Genomic DNA, 19,538 nt, shown 5'->3' with positions numbered 1-19,538 from the left:
TCAGAAGCATCTATCAGCTTTCCTTGTTTCTTTTTCTTTGGTTTAGTTTAATATATCAGCTGATCAACTGTCCTGAGTTTCAAACACAAAGAAAGTTAAAAAAAAGGGAGGGGAAATAATTTGAGCTAATCTACGCTGCCATGAAAAAGTATTTGTCCCCTTCCTGATTCTTTTTTGTTTCTTTTTGTGTATTTGCCACCCTTCAGTCAGATCCAAGTCCAGACTTTGACTAGACCACTCCAGAGCCTTCATGTAGTCTTTAGTCCATTCAGAGGTGGACTAGCTGGTGTGTTTGGGATCATGGTCCTGCTCCAGAACCCAAGTGGTCTTGAGCTTGAGGTCATGAACTGATGGCTGGACATTCTCCTTCAGGATTTTCTGCTAGAGAGCAGAGTTCATGGTTGCAGTGGTCCAGGTCCTGGTCCAGACCATCACACTACCACCCCCATGTCTGACTGTTGGTCTGATGTTCTCCTGATGAAATGCTGGGTTAGTTTAACCGCTTTTCTCCCCCATGTTGTCATTAACATGCTTTCTCTGGTCAGTCCTCAGAATATTTCCCAGAAGTCTTTGGGATCATCAGGATGTTTTAGTCAAATGTGAGACGAGCCTTTGTGTTGTTGTTGCTCAGCAGTGGTTTTGGTCTTGGGACTCTCCCATGATGCCGTTGTTGCCCAGTCTCTTTCTGATTGGTGAATCATGAACTCTGACCTTAACTGAGTCAGTGAGGCCTGCAGGTCTTCAGATGTGGTTCTGGGTTTTTCTGGGACCTCCTGGATGAGTCGTTGTTGTTCTCTTGGAGTCATGTTGGTAGGCCGGATCGGAGGGATTTTTCCCTTGACTAGAAACTGACTAGAAGTATTTAATATATAAGGATGTTGGCATATTTACACGAGGTAGATAGAAAATGTAAGATAGTGGATGAGGGTGAGCATAGATACCAGGTGAGAGCTTACTAACAGTATTACTAACATCTAAAGGTAAGCAGTAAGTGCATTATACCTGACATTAAGCTAGGCTCAGGTGCTTCAATGAAAGGTCAGATTTCTGGCACTGAGACTATTGAGTGGTCATCAGAGTGACTGATGGAAAAAAGCATTAATATCTGTGGTCCATGTTCTATGCATTTATATCTATGCTCAACAATCACATCTGTGTGTTTATATCTATGCTCAACAATCACATCTGTGTGTTTATATCTATGCTCAACAATCACATCTGTGTGTTTATATCTATGCTCAACAATCACATCTGTGTGTTTATATCTATGCTCAACAATCACATCTGTGTGTTTATATCTATGCTCAACAATCACATCTGTGTGTTTATATCTATGCTCAACAATCACATCTGTGTGTTTATATCTATGCTCAACAATCACATCTGTGTGTTTATATCTATGCTCAACAATCACATCTATGTGTTTATATCTATGCTCAACAATCACATCTGTGTGTTTATATCTATGCTCAACAATCACATCTGTGTGTTTATATCTATGCTCAACAATCACATCTGTGTGTTTATATCTATGCTCAACAATCACATCTGTGTGTTTATATCTGTGGTAAATAACCAAATCTATGCGTTTATATCTGTGGTAAATAACCAAATCTATGCGTTTATATCTGTGGTAAATAACCAAATCTATGCGTTTATATCTGTGGTAAATAACCAAATCTATGCGTTTATATCTGTGGTAAATAACCAAATCTATGCGTTTATATCTGTGGTAAATAACCAAATCTATGCGTTTATATCTGTGGTAAATAACCAAATCTATGTCTGTATTTCTCTGATAAATCATCAAATCTAAATTCATGCTTTGAAGGTTTATCTCTTACATCTCTTACCTCTGTTTTGTTTGGATCAGTTTTGTCACTGTAAAAACCGAGTCTGCCGTCGGTCCATGAACGCACCTCCGATGCACCTGCGTCTTAAGTACTCTGGCTCAGAGCTGCTCTCTGATTGGCTGTCTTTGTGGATAGGCGGGCTCAATGCTCTGAGCTGAGCTGCTGATTGGCCCTTAGAGCTGTCTGTGAAGCTCAGAGCTCCTACCTGTCACTTCCTGCTGTCTCCTTTTATTCATTTTCAGTTTTTTTTTTTAGATAAACTTTATTTATTCGGTTTCACTCTCAGTTCGACACGAGCCCACCGGAGAGAGAGAGGGAGAGAGAGAGAGAGAGAGAGAGAGAGAGAGAGAGAGAGAGAGACTGCGGCTCATGAAGACAGCACGGTCCGCGGACCCTGCGGTGGACACGGGACGACCTCTGCTTCATGTTGGGCTCCAAGGAGGAAAATAACCCCCATGTTTGGGTCTGAGGGGCCTCCTGTAATGTGATCTTCATCATCATCCTCATCAGACAGCGACAGGAGGAGGACAGGAGGAGAGAGGCCGGCCCACCGAGACGCTCTGCCCGGGGAAAGGTAAGAGGAGAGCGGGGAGAGGAGGCAGCGAGGCTCGGTCACTGAGACAGCAGGCCCGGAGGATCACTGAGTGGGGTTATTACCGGAGGATCCCTGTGGGTTTCCTACCGGAGATCTCTGAGTAGGTCTGTTACCGGAGGATCACCATCCGTGGGTTTATCACCGTGACACAAACACGGACATGGCACTGTGTTTATGCGTGCCGTCCTCACAGGTGTGTGCGTGAATCCGCGATCTAAACACCGTGTCCGTGAGAGGAGCAGGGCCGTAGACAGATATCAGAGGGCCTGAACTACAACAGGACCCCCACTAACCCCCCTCTGAGCCCCAATCAGTGGGTGTGTTTACAGGACCTGAGAGTGCAGGTCTGATCAGGTTAAAGCACCTGATTGGTGTTCTGATTTCAGAATCAGCACAGGCCAATTTAAAGCTCTGTTTTATTTTTTAGCTTTCACTCCTCTTACCCTAAGACCAAGTTTATAAGTCACAGTCTGTGTTTGAAGCTGTCCCCCAGTGTGATGATTTACATTTCAGTCAGTAAAGTCCACACCAGACAGGTTAGAGACGCTGTGTTGCTCTATCAGTACCATCTGTTTCCACTGTATAGAGTGTGCACATCTATCAGCTATAATATGGTAGATACACTCATCTACCAGCTATAATACGGTAGATACACTCATCTACCAGCTATAATACGGTAGATACACTCATCTACCAGCTATAATACAGTAGATAAACTCATCTACCAGCTATAATACGGTAGATAAACTCATCTACCAGCTATAATACGGTAGATAAACTCATCTACCAGCTATAATACAGTAGATACACTCATCTACCAGCTATAATACGGTAGATAAACTCATCTACCAGCTATAATACGGTAGATACACTCATCTACCAGCTATAATACGGTAGATAAACTCATCTACCAGCTATAATACAGTAGATACACTCATCTACCAGCTATAATACGGTAGATAAACTCATCTACCAGCTATAATATAGTAGATAAACTCATCTACCAGCTATAATACGGTAGATAAACTCATCTACCAGCTATAATACAGTAGATACACTCATCTACCAGCTATAATACGGTAGATAAACTCATCTACCAGCTATAATATAGTAGATAAACTCATCTACCAGCTATAATACGGTAGATACACTCATCTACCAGCTATAATACGGTAGATACACTCATCTTCCAGCTATAATACGGTAGATACACTCATCTACCAGCTATAATCGGTAGATACACTCATCTACCAGCTATAATACAGTAGATACACTCATCTACCAGGTATAATATAGTAGATAAACTCATCTACCAGCTATAATACGGTAGACACACTCATCTACCAGCTATAATACAGTAGATACACTCATCTACCAGCTATAATACAGTAGATACACTCATCTACCAGCTATAATACGGTAGATACACTCATCTACCAGCTATAATACAGTAGATACACTCATCTACCAGCTATAATACGGTAGATACACTCATCTACCAGCTATAATACAGTAGATACACTCATCTACCAGCTATAATACAGTAGATACACTCATCTACCAGCTATAATACAGTAGATACACTCATCTACCAGCTATAATACGGTAGATAAACTCATCTACCAGCTATAATACAGTAGATACACTCATCTACCAGCTATAATACGGTAGATACACTCATCTACCAGCTATTATACAGTAGATACACTCATCTACCAGCTATAATACAGTAGATACACTCATCTACCAGCTATAATACAGTAGATAAACTCATCTACCAGCTATAATACAGTAGATACACTCATCTACCAGCTATAATATGGTAGATACACTCATCTACCAGCTATAATACAGTAGACACTGTCATCTACCAGCTATAATACGGTAGATACACTCATCTACCAGCTATAATACGGTAGATACACTCATCTACCAGCTATAATCGGTAGATACACTCATCTACCAGCTATAATACAGTAGATACACTCATCTACCAGCTATAATATAGTAGATAAACTCATCTACCAGCTATAATACGGTAGACACACTCATCTACCAGCTATAATACGGTAGATACACTCATCTACCAGCTATAATACAGTAGATACACTCATCTACCAGCTATAATACGGTAGATACACTCATCTACCAGCTATAATATAGTAGATAAACTCATCTACCAGCTATAATACGGTAGACACACTCATCTACCAGCTATAATACAGTAGATACACTCATCTACCAGCTATAATACGGTAGACACACTCATCTACCAGCTATAATACGGTAGATACACTCATCTACCAGCTATAATACAGTAGATACACTCATCTACCAGCTATAATACAGTAGATAAACTCATCTACCAGCTATAATACGGTAGATACACTCATCTACCAGCTATAATACAGTAGATACACTCATCTACCAGCTATAATACAGTAGATAAACTCATCTACCAGCTATAATACAGTAGATACACTCATCTACCAGCTATAATACGGTAGATACACTCATCTACCAGCTATAATACAGTAGATAAACTCATCTACCAGCTATAATACAGTAGATACACTCATCTACCAGCTATAATACAGTAGATACACTCATCTACCAGCTATAATACGGTAGATACACTCATCTACCAGCTATAATACAGTAGATAAACTCATTTACCAGCTATAATACAGTAGACACACTCATCTACCAGCTATAATACGTAGATACACTCATCTACCAGCTATAATACGTAGATACACTCATCTACCAGCTATAATACAGTAGACACACTCATCTACCAGCTATAATACGGTAGATACACTCATCTACCAGCTATAATACAGTAGATACACTCATCTACCAGCTATAATACGTAGATACACTCATCTACCAGCTATAATACGTAGATACACTCATCTACCAGCTATAATACAGTAGATACACTCATCTACCAGCTATAATACAGTAGACACACTCATCTACCAGCTATAATACGGTAGATACACTCATCTACCAGCTATAATACAGTAGATAAACTCATCTACCAGCTATAATACAGTAGATATACTCATCTACCAGCTATAATACGGTAGATACACTCATCTACCAGCTATAATACAGTAGATAAACTCATCTACCAGCTATAATACAGTAGATAAACTCATCTACCAGCTATAATACGGTAGATACACTCATCTACCAGCTATAATACAGTAGATAAACTCATCTACCAGCTATAATACGGTAGATACACTCATCTACCAGCTATAATACAGTAGATAAACTCATCTACCAGCTATAATACAGTAGATAAACTCATCTACCAGCTGTTATACGGTAGATACACTCATCTACCAGCTATAATACGGTAGATAAACTCATCTACCAGCTATAATACAGTAGATACACTCATCTACCAGCTATAATACGGTAGATACACTCATCTACCAGCTATAATACAGTAGATAAACTCATCTACCAGCTATAATACAGTAGATAAACTCATCTACCAGCTATTATACGGTAGATACACTCATCTACCAGCTATAATACGGTAGATAAACTCATCTACCAGCTATAATACAGTAGATACACTCATCTACCAGCTATAATACAGTAGATACACTCATCTACCAGCTATAATACGGTTTGGATTGAACTTGGATTGGCTGTGACTGACAGGTGTCCGTCAGTCTATAAAGGTGTAAATGAGGGGCAGATTCCTCTGCTCTGATTGGCTGTGACTGACAAGTGTCCGTCAGTCTATAAAGGTGTAAATGAGGGGCAGGTTCCTCTGCTCTGATTGGCTGTGACTGACAAGTGTCCGTCAGTCTATAAAGGTGTAAATGAGGGGTAGGTTCCTCTGCTCTGATTGGCTGTGACTGACAGGTGTCCGTCAGTCTATAAAGGTGTAAATGAGGGGCAGGTTCCTCTGCTCTGATTGGCTGTGACTGACAGGTGTCCGTCAGTCTATAAAGGTGTAAATGAAGCTTCGATCCGTCTGACCGTCGTTTACATCGTCTCTGTTTTGAACAGCCAGGGTAAAAATAAACAGGCACTCTGTGGGACTACTCTCTGTTTCCCACTACAGGCAGGAAGCTGCCGTTACCATGGAGACGCAGTGCTACATCACTGCCAGCCAGCGCTGTAAATGAACAACGTCAACATTCACACTAAAATAAACCATGGTCTTCTTTATTATGATCACAGAGAGGATAGAGTGGTTTAGCTGCAGGTTTGAGCGCCACATAAATCCATTTATAATCTAGACTTTTCTACAAAAGAAGAATCATATCAGGATAAATGAAGACTGTTCATTTATCAGTAATTATTATAAACTTTGATTTAAAGATGCAGTTTAACCTGACAGCCTTAGTTTTTATATAACTGCTGTTATTTTGATAATTTACGGTATTATTTATGGTCAACATCACCAGAAAGAAACAAAAATTGAAATAAAATCCTCAAATATTCAGTCATGTTAAACACGGTCAGGATAAGAAATTACCCAGCATTCTTAGCTGAGGACTTCTGTTCTCTGCCATGGTATCAGTCTGGCTTTTCCTCCATAAACCTCATCTTTCACATATAATAAGGGGGTGGGGCTAAACCCTTATGATGTCATGTGGGGAGTTAACCCCGCCCCCAGGTTAAGTTGGCCCTCCCTGCTTCGAAGACAGTTCTGCTGTCCTCTCCTGATCAGCTGAGAGGAGGATCAGGAGAGGAGAGCCACATCTATTTCCTGAAAGGGTGGAGCCAGGGGCGGAGTCAGACAGCTCATTAACATTTAAAGCCACAGACACAGAACCAGCTGGTTCTGATCAGGGCTGAAACAGAGGGGTTTTTAGACATGCAGAGATTAATACTGGAGTGGTTTTACAGAAACAACCTTCACAGGCATGTTTCAGGACCTCTGAGACGATATAAACTTGTCTTAAAGGGTCAAATATGTGACCTTTATGCATGTTCAACGCATCTCCTGCTGCCAGCTGTGAGCAGAATGTCTACTTTCATTTACAGTGAGTTTAAGTGAAGGATTGAATGAGTTCTGCTGTGGTAAGCATTAAACTCACATGACTGATCAGCAGAGCCGTGCTGCTCCTAGTCCAGGATTTTCATTCATAAATCAGAGAAATGAACAGAAAATCTCTCCATGATTCTCCTCCTCTTCCTCTCCTTCCTCTCTCCAGTCTGCTTTGTCTCTTCCCTCTCTTCTTCTTCCTCTTCTTATGGTCCTCCTTTTCCTTCCTTCTTCCTCTCCTCCTCTATGATTCTTCTTTCCTTTCTCCTCCTGCTCTTTTGATTATCAGAGGAAACGTTGGTTAAAGAGCCATCTTCTCACTAAACTCTTTCTAACTGGTTGATTTGACTCTGAACTAGAGATGCACTGGTGTGTCAGCTCTACATCGGTATTGGTCCATATCAGTCATGTTTACAAACATCAGCCATCAGCTGATCTATGTGGCTTCACTCCAGGGTGAATTTAGTCAGGGTCAGGGTCAGGGTGACTAAACCTCTGACTACAACCGTCTGTTAGCATCCTTTCCTCCATGAGGAGGACTAGACGTAGGCTGAATCCCAGTTTTACCCCTTAACACTTCCCCTTAGCCCCTCCCCCTCCTATTATTATTATTATTATTATTATTATTAGGGTTAGGGTTAATATTATTATTATTATTATTATTATTATTAGGGTAAGGGTTATAAAAATAATAATAATAATTATTATTATTATGGTTCGGGTTATTATTATTATTATTATTATTATTATTATTAGTAGAGTTAGGGTTATTTTTATTATTATTATTATTATTATTATTATTAGAGTTAGGGTTATTATTATTATTATTAGAGTTAGGGTTATTATTATTATTATTATTATTATTATTATTATTATCATTATTAGGGTTATTATTCTTCTTCTTCTTCTTCTTCTTCTTATTATTATTATTATTATCATTATTAGGGTTATTACTGTTATTATTATTATTAGGGTTGTTATTATTATTATTATTTATATTATTATTATTGTTATTGTTATTATTATTATTATTATTATTATTATTATTAGAGTTAGGGTTATTATTATTATTATTGTTATTATTATTATTATTAGAGTTAGGGTTATTATTATTATTATTATTATTATCATTATTAGGGTTATTATTATTATTATTATTATTATTATTATTATTTATATTATTATTATTAGAGTTATTATTATTATTATTATTATTATTAGGGTTATTATTGTTTTTATTATTATTATTATTAGGGTTATTATTGTTATTATTATGATTATTATTAGGGTTGTTATTATGATTATTATTATTATTATGGTTATTATTATTATTATTATTATTATTATTATTATTATTATTTATATTATTATTATTATCATTATTATTATTATTTATATTATTATTATTATTATTATTTATATTATTATTATTATTATTATTTATATTATAATAAGGGTTAGGCTTCCCTAACCCTTCAGCTGATCAGAGGAAGAGAGATTTAGTCATCCTCCTGTGAGAACGGGAGATGTCTGATGTTAAATATGAACCCCTCCTGTTCATTTAAAACATTTTTCTACAGCTGATGCTGCTCATGTGTTTCTGAGCTCTTTAAATCTACAGAACCCTCCTCTCAGATCAGCTGTTTCAGAAGAACTGCTGAATGTTGAGCCACACATATCAAATCATAAATTGGTTTATGGTTGAAATAGAAGTCGGGGATACTCAACGCGTGGTTCTTTAAAAAACAGAAACCTTGACCTCAGAAATGATCGATAGCAGGTTGCACTAATCAGTTTAGTCCAGGCTTCAACTGTCAAACTTAACTGTCTGCCTTTTTTGTCTGTGTATTTCCATTGTCCTTATTGCAATTTTTGCATTTTTTTTTCCTTTTTTGTCACTTTTAATTTATTTTTGCTGCATTTTTGCCTCTTCTTGCCCTTTTCCACCAGTTTTTGCTTCTTTCTCGCCCATACAAGTTGCTTTTGGCCATTAAATGCTACTTTTTCTCCCACGTTTGCTGATTTTTCCCACCTTTTTGCTACTTGTTGCCCATTTTAGTCACTTTTCGCTCACTTTTTTCCATCTTTTTGCTGGTTTTGCCCATTTTAGTGAATTCTCACTCTTTTTTTGCCACATTTTTGCTGCTTTTTGGTCATTTCTGCCACCTGTACCCCAGTTTTTTTTAAAGATTTATTTTTGGGCTTTTTATGCCTCTAATAACAGCAGAGGACAGAATCTGAAACAGGGATGAGAGATTTGGGGAGAGACATCCAGGAAAGTGTCACAGGCCAGATTCGACCTCAGGCCAACTGCGCACATGGGGCACATCTAAAACCACCAGACCACCAGTGTCCCAGAAATCCATTTTTAGTAATTTCTTACCTATTTTTGCCACTCTTCTCCCCATTTTTTAAAATCACTTTTTACCCAGTTTTTGCCATCTTGTACCTGTTTTGCCCCTTTTCCCCATTTTTTTTTTGCCTCTTCAACCCATTTTTACCACTTTTCACTACTTAGATTGTGGCTATTGTAAAGATATTTTTCAACATTTTGGCTCTTTGGTTGAGTAACACTGGTGTGAATAATCCTGAGTTAAGATCAGGGACTTGTAAAGAGAAACTGTAGGAAGCAGAGCAGCGGGGCACATTTAGACAGCAGAGTTAAAATAAATCAGTGGAATAAAGTCATTTTTACACATAAACTGTTTTAACTGTTTTACTGTTTTATCAGAAAAAGCTGATGGACTCTAAAATAACACATAATCACTCTGAATTATAGAGATGCTGATTCACACAGGATTAGGATTACCTGTGGATCTCTGTGCTGAAACATGGTTGCTAATTTTCTCTGGAGTTTGTACACCACAAATGACAGACATGGTGGATTCATATGGGATTAAAACACTGACATCCTGTGAGATTATTTCAGATTATTACTGCTGGTCAGTCTCATCTTTGTTCATTCTGCTGTTTTTAGAGCTGCTACACCCACAGACTCGGGATCAGACATGATCCAGAGAGAAAGATCATGAATGTCTAATGATAACTGATTGATAATGATTGGTTCCTGATCAGTCAGGGCGTTTCTGCTTTACCTCAGATAGAGCTTGCTGTTTGAAGACAATCAGCTGTTTTTGATGATGGTTATCCTCCCTCCAGTCTTCTCAGAGATGTTTCAGGTTTGGCTTTATGAAGGTAAAGGAACAGGAAGTGTCTGACTTTAGTGGATTCGTGTCCTGTCAGCGGTGTTTATCATGATGATGTTTGACAGTGACAGATCCAGCTGAGATGTTTCTCAGTGTGAGTTCTGTTCTGAGGAGGAGGCTGATACAGATATTTATCAGTGTGGAGTTTGTCACATCCTGGTTATCGGTGTGGTTATAAAATGAACCATAAAGAGTTCAAACTGCGGAGAAGTTCATGCTGTACTGATCCCAGAATACAGCACCGAGACCAACACAGACTTTAAAGACACATGAACGTAACATGATAATGCCTTCTTCTCCCCCCTCAGCGTGAAAGTGTGAGGAGCTGCTCGGGGGGATAAAAAGGAAACGCCATCTGTTGTTCCTCCTCTATGTGTCAGGATCATTTCTCCTCTTTGAGCTGACTCCAGATCAGATCAGAGCAGCGAGATAATGAGACCATGAGAGCGAGGAGGACCGCACACGGCTCAGCACCTCCATTTGTTACAACCAGGGTAGATGCAAGGCTGCAGAAATGAGCGTGAGCTACGGCACGGTGGATAAATATCTCCATGAGGGTTAGAATAACCAGACAGTAAAGAGCTGGGTTAAAGTGGACAGGGGTTTTCACTTTGACCTCTGACCTCCAAAATTCAATCAGTTAATACATGAGTCAGAGAGGATATTTATGCAGAGTGTGAGGAAATCTAGACCTTCACAATATTATCAGAATGCATAAGTATCTGCAGATGTAAGCTTGAAAATTTAATAACCAGTATAACAAGAAATACAATCAGGATAGCTGTAAATATCAGTCCACATCAGCTGTAAATATCAGTCTACATCAGCTGTAAATATCAGTCTATATCAGCTGTAAATATCAGTCTACATCAGCTGTAAATATCAGTCTATATCAGCTGTAAATATCAGTCTTTATCAGCTGTAAATATCAGATTGTATCAGCTGTAAATATCAGTCTATATCAGCTGTAAATATCAGTCTACATCAGCTGTAAATATCAGTCTATATCATCTGTAAATATCAGTCTATATCAGCTGTAAATATCAGTCTATATCAGCTGTAAATATCAGTCTACATCAGCTGTAAATATCAGTCTATATCAGCTGTAAATATCAGTCCACATCTGCTGTAAATATTAGTCTATATCAGCTCTAAATATCAGATTGTATCAGCTGTAAATATCAGATTGTATCAGCTGTAAATATCAGTCTATATCAGCTCTAAATATCAGTCAATATCAGCTGTAAATATCAGATTGTATCAGCTGTAAATATCAGTCTATATCAGCCGTAAATATCAGATTGTATCAGCTGTAAATATCGGTCTACATCAGCTGTAAATATCAGTCTATATCAGCTGTAAATATCAGTCTACATCAGCTGTAAATATCAGTCTTTATCAGCTGTAAATATCAGATTGTATCAGCTGTAAATATCAGTCTATATCAGCTGTAAATATCAGTCTGTATCAGCTGTAAATATCAGTCTATATCAGCTGTAAATATCAGTCTATATCAGCTGTAAATATCAGTCTACACCAGCTGTAAATATCAGTCTATATCAGCTGTAAATATCAGTCTGTATCAGCTGTAAATATCAGTCTATATCAGCTGTAAATATCAGTCTATATCAGCTGTAAATATCAGTCTTTATCAGCTGTAAATATCAGATTGTATCAGCTGTAAATATCAGTCTATATCAGCTGTAAATATCAGATTGTATCAGCTGTAAATATCAGTCTATATCAGCTGTAAATATCAGTCTATATCAGCTGTAAATATCAGTCTATATCAGCTGTAAATATCAGTCTACATCAGCTGTAAATATCAGTCTATATCAGCTGTAAATATCAGTCTATATCAGCTGTAAATATCAGTCTATATCAGCTGTAAATATCAGTCTACATCAGCTGTAAATATCAGTCTATATCAGCTGTAAATATCAGTCTACATCAGCTGTAAATATTAGTCTATATCAGCTGTAAATATCAGTCTATATCAGCTGTAAATATCAGTCTATATCAGCTGTAAATATTAGTCTATATCAGCTGTAAATATCAGTCTATATCAGCTGTAAATATCAGTCTGTATCAGCTGTAAATATCAGTCTATATCAGCTGTAAATATCAGTCTATATCAGCTGTAAATATCAGTCTATATCAGCTGTAAATATCAGTCTATATCAGCTGTAAATATCAGTCTATATCAGCTGTAAATATCAGTCTATATCAGCTGTAAATATCAGTCTATATCAGCTGTAAATATCAGTCTATATCAGCTGTAAATATCAGTCTTTATCAGCTGTAAATATCAGTCTATATCAGCTGTAAATATCAGTCTATATCAGCTGTAAATATCAGTCTATATCAGCTGTAAATATCAGTCTGTATCAGCTGTAAATATCAGTCTATATCAGCTGTAAATATCAGATTGTATCAGCTGTAAATATCAGTCTATATCAGCTGTAAATATCAGTCTATATCAGCTGTAAATATCAGATTGTATCAGCTGTAAATATCAGTCTATATCAGCTCTAAATATCAGATTGTATCAGCTGTAAATATCAGTCTATATCAGCTGTAAATATCAGTCTATATCAGCTGTAAATATCAGTCTATATCAGCTGTAAATATCAGTCTACATCAGCTGTAAATATTAGTCTATATCAGCTGTAAATATCAGTCTACATCAGCTGTAAATATTAGTCTATATCAGCTGTAAATATCAGTCTATATCAGCTGTAAATATCAGTCTATATCAGCTGTAAATATCAGTCTACATCAGCTGTAAATATTAGTCTATATCAGCTGTAAATATTAGTCTATATCAGCTGTAAATATCAGTCTATATCAGCTGTAAATATCAGTCTATATCAGCTGTAAATATTAGTCTATATCAGCTGTAAATATCAGTCTATATCAGCTGTAAATATCAGTCTATATCAGCTGTAAATATCAGCCTATATCAGCTGTAAATATTAGTCTATATCAGCTGTAAATATCAGTCTATATCAGCTGTATATATCAGTCTATATCAGCTGTAAATATCAGTCTATATCAGCTGTAAATATCAGTCTATATCAGCTGTAAATATCAGTCTACACCAGCTGTAAATATCAGTCTATATCAGCTGTAAATATCAGTCTGTATCAGCTGTAAATATCAGTCTGTATCAGCTGTAAATATCAGTCTATATCAGCTGTAAATATCAGATTGTATCAGCTGTAAATATCAGTCTATATCAGCTGTAAATATCAGTCTATATCAGCTGTAAATATCAGTCTGTATCAGCTGTAAATATCAGTCTATATCAGCTGTAAATATCAGATTGTATCAGCTGTAAATATCAGTCTATATCAGCTGTAAATATCAGTCTATATCAGCTGTAAATATCAGATTGTATCAGCTGTAAATATCAGTCTATATCAGCTGTAAATATCAGATTGTATCAGCTGTAAATATCAGTCTATATCAGCTGTAAATATCAGTCTATATCAGCTGTAAATATCAGTCTATATCAGCTGTAAATATCAGTCTACATCAGCTGTAAATATTAGTCTATATCAGCTGTAAATATCAGTCTACATCAGCTGTAAATATTAGTCTATATCAGCTGTAAATATCAGTCTATATCAGCTGTAAATATCAGTCTATATCAGCTGTAAATATCAGTCTACATCAGCTGTAAATATTAGTCTATATCAGCTGTAAATATTAGTCTATATCAGCTGTAAATATCAGTCTATATCAGCTGTAAATATCAGTCTATATCAGCTGTAAATATTAGTCTATATCAGCTGTAAATATCAGTCTATATCAGCTGTAAATATCAGCCTATATCAGCTGTAAATATTAGTCTATATCAGCTGTAAATATCAGTCTATATCAGCTGTATATATCAGTCTATATCAGCTGTAAATATCAGTCTATATCAGCTGTAAATATCAGTCTATATCAGCTGTAAATATCAGTCTACACCAGCTGTAAATATCAGTCTATATCAGCTGTAAATATCAGTCTGTATCAGCTGTAAATATCAGTCTGTATCAGCTGTAAATATCAGTCTATATCAGCTGTAAATATCAGATTGTATCAGCTGTAAATATCAGTCTATATCAGCTGTAAATATCAGTCAATATCAGCTGTAAATATCAGATTGTATCAGCTGTAAATATCAGTCTATATCAGCTGTAAATATCAGATTGTATCAGCTGTAAATATCAGTCTATATCAGCTGTAAATATCAGTCTATATCAGCTGTAAATATCAGATTGTATCAGCTGTAAATATCAGTCTATATCAGCTCTAAATATCAGATTGTATCAGCTGTAAATATCAGTCTATATCAGCTCTAAATATCAGTCTATATCAGCTGTAAATATCAGTCTATTTCAGCTGTAAATATCAGTCTATATCAGCTATAAATATCAGTCTATATCAGCTCTAAATATCAGTCAATATCAGCTGTAAATATCAGTCTATTTCAGCTGTAAATATCAGTCCATATCAGCTGTAAATATTAGTCTGTATCAGCTGTAAATATCAGCCTATATCAGCTGTAAATATCAGTCTATATCAGCTGTAAATATCAGATTGTATCAGCTGTAAATATCAGTCTATATCAGCTGTAAATATCAGTCTATATCAGCTGTAAATATCAGATTGTATCAGCTGTAAATATCAGTCTATATCAGCTGTAAATATCAGTCTATATCAGCTGTAAATATCAGATTGTATCAGCTGTAAATATCAGTCTATATCAGCTGTAAATATCAGATTGTATCAGCTGTAAATATCAGTCTATATCAGCTCTAAATATCAGTCTATATCAGCTGTAAATATCAGTCTATTTCAGCTGTAAATATCAGTCTATATCAGCTGTAAATATCAGTCTATATCAGCTCTAAATATCAGTCAATATCAGCTGTAAATATCAGTCTATTTCAGCTGTAAATATCAGTCTACATCAGCTGTAAATATCAGTCTATATCATCTGTAAATATCAGTCTATATCAGCTGTAAATATAAGTCTATATCAGCTGTAAATATCAGTCTATATCAGCTGTAAATATCAGTCTACATCAGCTGTAAATATTAGTCTATATCAGCTGTAAATATCAGCCTATATCAGCTGTAAATATTAGTCTATATCAGCTGTAAATATCAGTCTATATCAGCTGTAAATATCAGTCTACACCAGCTGTAAATATCAGTCTATATCAGCTGTAAATATCAGTCTGTATCAGCTGTAAATATCAGTCTGTATCAGCTGTAAATATCAGTCTATATCAGCTGTAAATATCAGATTGTATCAGCTGTAAATATCAGTCTATATCAGCTGTAAATATCAGTCTATATCAGCTGTAAATATCAGATTGTATCAGCTGTAAATATCAGTCTATATCAGCTGTAAATATCAGTCTATATCAGCTGTAAATATCAGATTGTATCAGCTGTAAATATCAGTCTATATCAGCTGTAAATATCAGATTGTATCAGCTGTAAATATCAGTCTATATCAGCTCTAAATATCAGTCTATATCAGCTGTAAATATCAGTCTATTTCAGCTGTAAATATCAGTCTATATCAGCTGTAAATATCAGTCTATATCAGCTCTAAATATCAGTCAATATCAGCTGTAAATATCAGTCTATTTCAGCTGTAAATATCAGTCTACATCAGCTGTAAATATCAGTCTGTATCAGCTGTAAATATCAGCCTTTATCAGCTGTAAATATCAGTCTATATCAGCTGTAAATATCAGATTGTATCAGCTGTAAATATCAGTCTATATCAGCTGTAAATATCAGTCAATATCAGCTGTAAATATCAGTCTATATCAGCTGTAAATATCAGTCCATATCAGCTGTAAATATCAGTCTGTATCAGCTGTAAATATCAGTCCATATCAGCTGTAAATATCAGTCTGTATCAGCTGTAAATATCAGTCTATATCAGCTGTAAATATCAGTCTGCATCAGCTGTAAATATCAGTCTATATCAGCTGTAAATATCAGTCTGTATCAGCTGTAAATATCAGTCTGTATCAGCTGTAAATATCAGTCTATATCAGCTGTAAATATCAGATTGTATCAGCTGTAAATATCAGTCTATATCAGCTGTAAATATCAGTCTATATCAGCTGTAAATATCAGTCTGTATCAGCTGTAAATATCAGTCTATATCAGCTGTAAATATCAGATTGTATCAGCTGTAAATATCAGTCTATATCAGCTGTAAATATCAGTCTATATCAGCTGTAAATATCAGATTGTATCAGCTGTAAATATCAGTCTATATCAGCTGTAAATATCAGATTGTATCAGCTGTAAATATCAGTCTATATCAGCTGTAAATATCAGTCTATATCAGCTGTAAATATCAGTCTATATCAGCTGTAAATATCAGTCTACATCAGCTGTAAATATTAGTCTATATCAGCTGTAAATATCAGTCTACATCAGCTGTAAATATTAGTCTATATCAGCTGTAAATATCAGTCTATATCAGCTGTAAATATCAGTCTATATCAGCTGTAAATATCAGTCTACATCAGCTGTAAATATTAGTCTATATCAGCTGTAAATATTAGTCTATATCAGCTGTAAATATCAGTCTATATCAGCTGTAAATATCAGTCTATATCAGCTGTAAATATTAGTCTATATCAGCTGTAAATATCAGTCTATATCAGCTGTAAATATCAGTCTATATCAGCTGTAAATATCAGCCTATATCAGCTGTAAATATTAGTCTATATCAGCTGTAAATATCAGTCTATATCAGCTGTATATATCAGTCTATATCAGCTGTAAATATCAGTCTATATCAGCTGTAAATATCAGTCTATATCAGCTGTAAATATCAGTCTACACCAGCTGTAAATATCAGTCTATATCAGCTGTAAATATCAGTCTGTATCAGCTGTAAATATCAGTCTGTATCAGCTGTAAATATCAGTCTATATCAGCTGTAAATATCAGATTGTATCAGCTGTAAATATCAGTCTATATCAGCTGTAAATATCAGTCAATATCAGCTGTAAATATCAGATTGTATCAGCTGTAAATATCAGTCTATATCAGCTGTAAATATCAGATAGTATCAGCTGTAAATATCAGTCTATATCAGCTGTAAATATCAGTCTATATCAGCTGTAAATATCAGATTGTATCAGCTGTAAATATCAGTCTATATCAGCTCTAAATATCAGATTGTATCAGCTGTAAATATCAGTCTATATCAGCTCTAAATATCAGTCTATATCAGCTGTAAATATCAGTCTATTTCAGCTGTAAATATCAGTCTATATCAGCTATAAATATCAGTCTATATCAGCTCTAAATATCAGTCAATATCAGCTGTAAATATCAGTCTATTTCAGCTGTAAATATCAGTCCATATCAGCTGTAAATATTAGTCTGTATCAGCTGTAAATATCAGCCTATATCAGCTGTAAATATCAGTCTATATCAGCTGTAAATATCAGATTGTATCAGCTGTAAATATCAGTCTATATCAGCTGTAAATATCAGTCTATATCAGCTGTAAATATCAGATTGTATCAGCTGTAAATATCAGTCTATATCAGCTGTAAATATCAGTCTATATCAGCTGTAAATATCAGATTGTATCAGCTGTAAATATCAGTCTATATCAGCTGTAAATATCAGATTGTATCAGCTGTAAATATCAGTCTATATCAGCTCTAAATATCAGTCTATATCAGCTGTAAATATCAGTCTATTTCAGCTGTAAATATCAGTCTATATCAGCTGTAAATATCAGTCTATATCAGCTCTAAATATCAGTCAATATCAGCTGTAAATATCAGTCTATTTCAGCTGTAAATATCAGTCTACATCAGCTGTAAATATCAGTCTATATCAGCTGTAAATATCAGTCTATATCAGCTGTAAATATAAGTCTATATCAGCTGTAAATATCAGTCTACATCAGCTGTAAATATCAGTCTATATCAGCTGTAAATATCAGATTGTATCAGCTGTAAATATCAGTCTTTATCAGCTGTAAATATCAGATTGTATCAGCTGTAAATATCAGTCTATATCAGCTGTAAATATCAGTCTGTACCAGCTGTAAATATCAGTCTATATCAGCTGTAAATATCAGTCTATATCAGCTGTAAATATCAGTCTATATCAGCTGTAAATATCAGTCTATATCAGCTGTAAATATCAGTCTATATCAGCTGTAAATATCAGTCTACATCAGCTGTAAATATTAGTCTATATCAGCTGTAAATATCAGCCTACATCAGCTGTAAATATTAGTCTATATCAGCTGTAAATATCAGTCTATATCAGCTGTAAATATCAGTCTATATCAGCTGTAAATATCAGTCTACATCAGCTGTAAATATTAGTCTATATCAGCTGTAAATATTAGTCTATATCAGCTGTAAATATCAGTCTATATCAGCTGTAAATATCAGTCTATATCAGCTGTAAATATTAGTCTATATCAGCTGTAAATATCAGTCTATATCAGCTGTAAATATCAGTCTATATCAGCTGTAAATATCAGCCTATATCAGCTGTAAATATTAGTCTATATCAGCTGTAAATATCAGTCTATATCAGCTGTATATATCAGTCTATATCAGCTGTAAATATCAGTCTATATCAGCTGTAAATATCAGTCTATATCAGCTGTAAATATCAGTCTACACCAGCTGTAAATATCAGTCTATATCAGCTGTAAATATCAGATTGTATCAGCTGTAAATATCAGTCTGTATCAGCTGTAAATATCAGTCTATATCAGCTGTAAATATCAGATTGTATCAGCTGTAAATATCAGTCTATATCAGCTCTAAATATCAGTCAATATCAGCTGTAAATAT

General features: G+C 35.4%; 1 protein-coding gene across 2 annotated transcripts in view; it reads left to right on the top strand.

Annotated features, from left to right (window-relative positions):
• Nucleotides 1–19,538, top strand: part of LOC121525692 (ras-specific guanine nucleotide-releasing factor RalGPS1-like) — a 129,325-nt gene that overhangs the window by 582 nt on the left and 109,205 nt on the right. Inside the window, exon 1 of one of the 2 annotated variants that reach the window (XM_041811801.1) lies at nucleotides 2,221–2,427. The exons of the other annotated variant lie outside the window; for it this stretch is intronic. The gene's annotated coding sequence lies outside the window, so the exon portion shown is untranslated. Of the gene's footprint in view, nucleotides 1–2,220; nucleotides 2,428–19,538 lie in introns of those variants that run through there. 2 annotated transcript variants of the gene reach the window in all.

This window comes from Cheilinus undulatus, linkage group 17 (assembly GCF_018320785.1).
Source record: "Cheilinus undulatus linkage group 17, ASM1832078v1, whole genome shotgun sequence".
Classification (NCBI taxonomy): Eukaryota; Metazoa; Chordata; class Actinopteri; order Labriformes; family Labridae; genus Cheilinus; species Cheilinus undulatus.
Note: the sequence above shows the minus strand (reverse complement) of the source record. Positions and strands in the feature narration are given on the sequence as shown.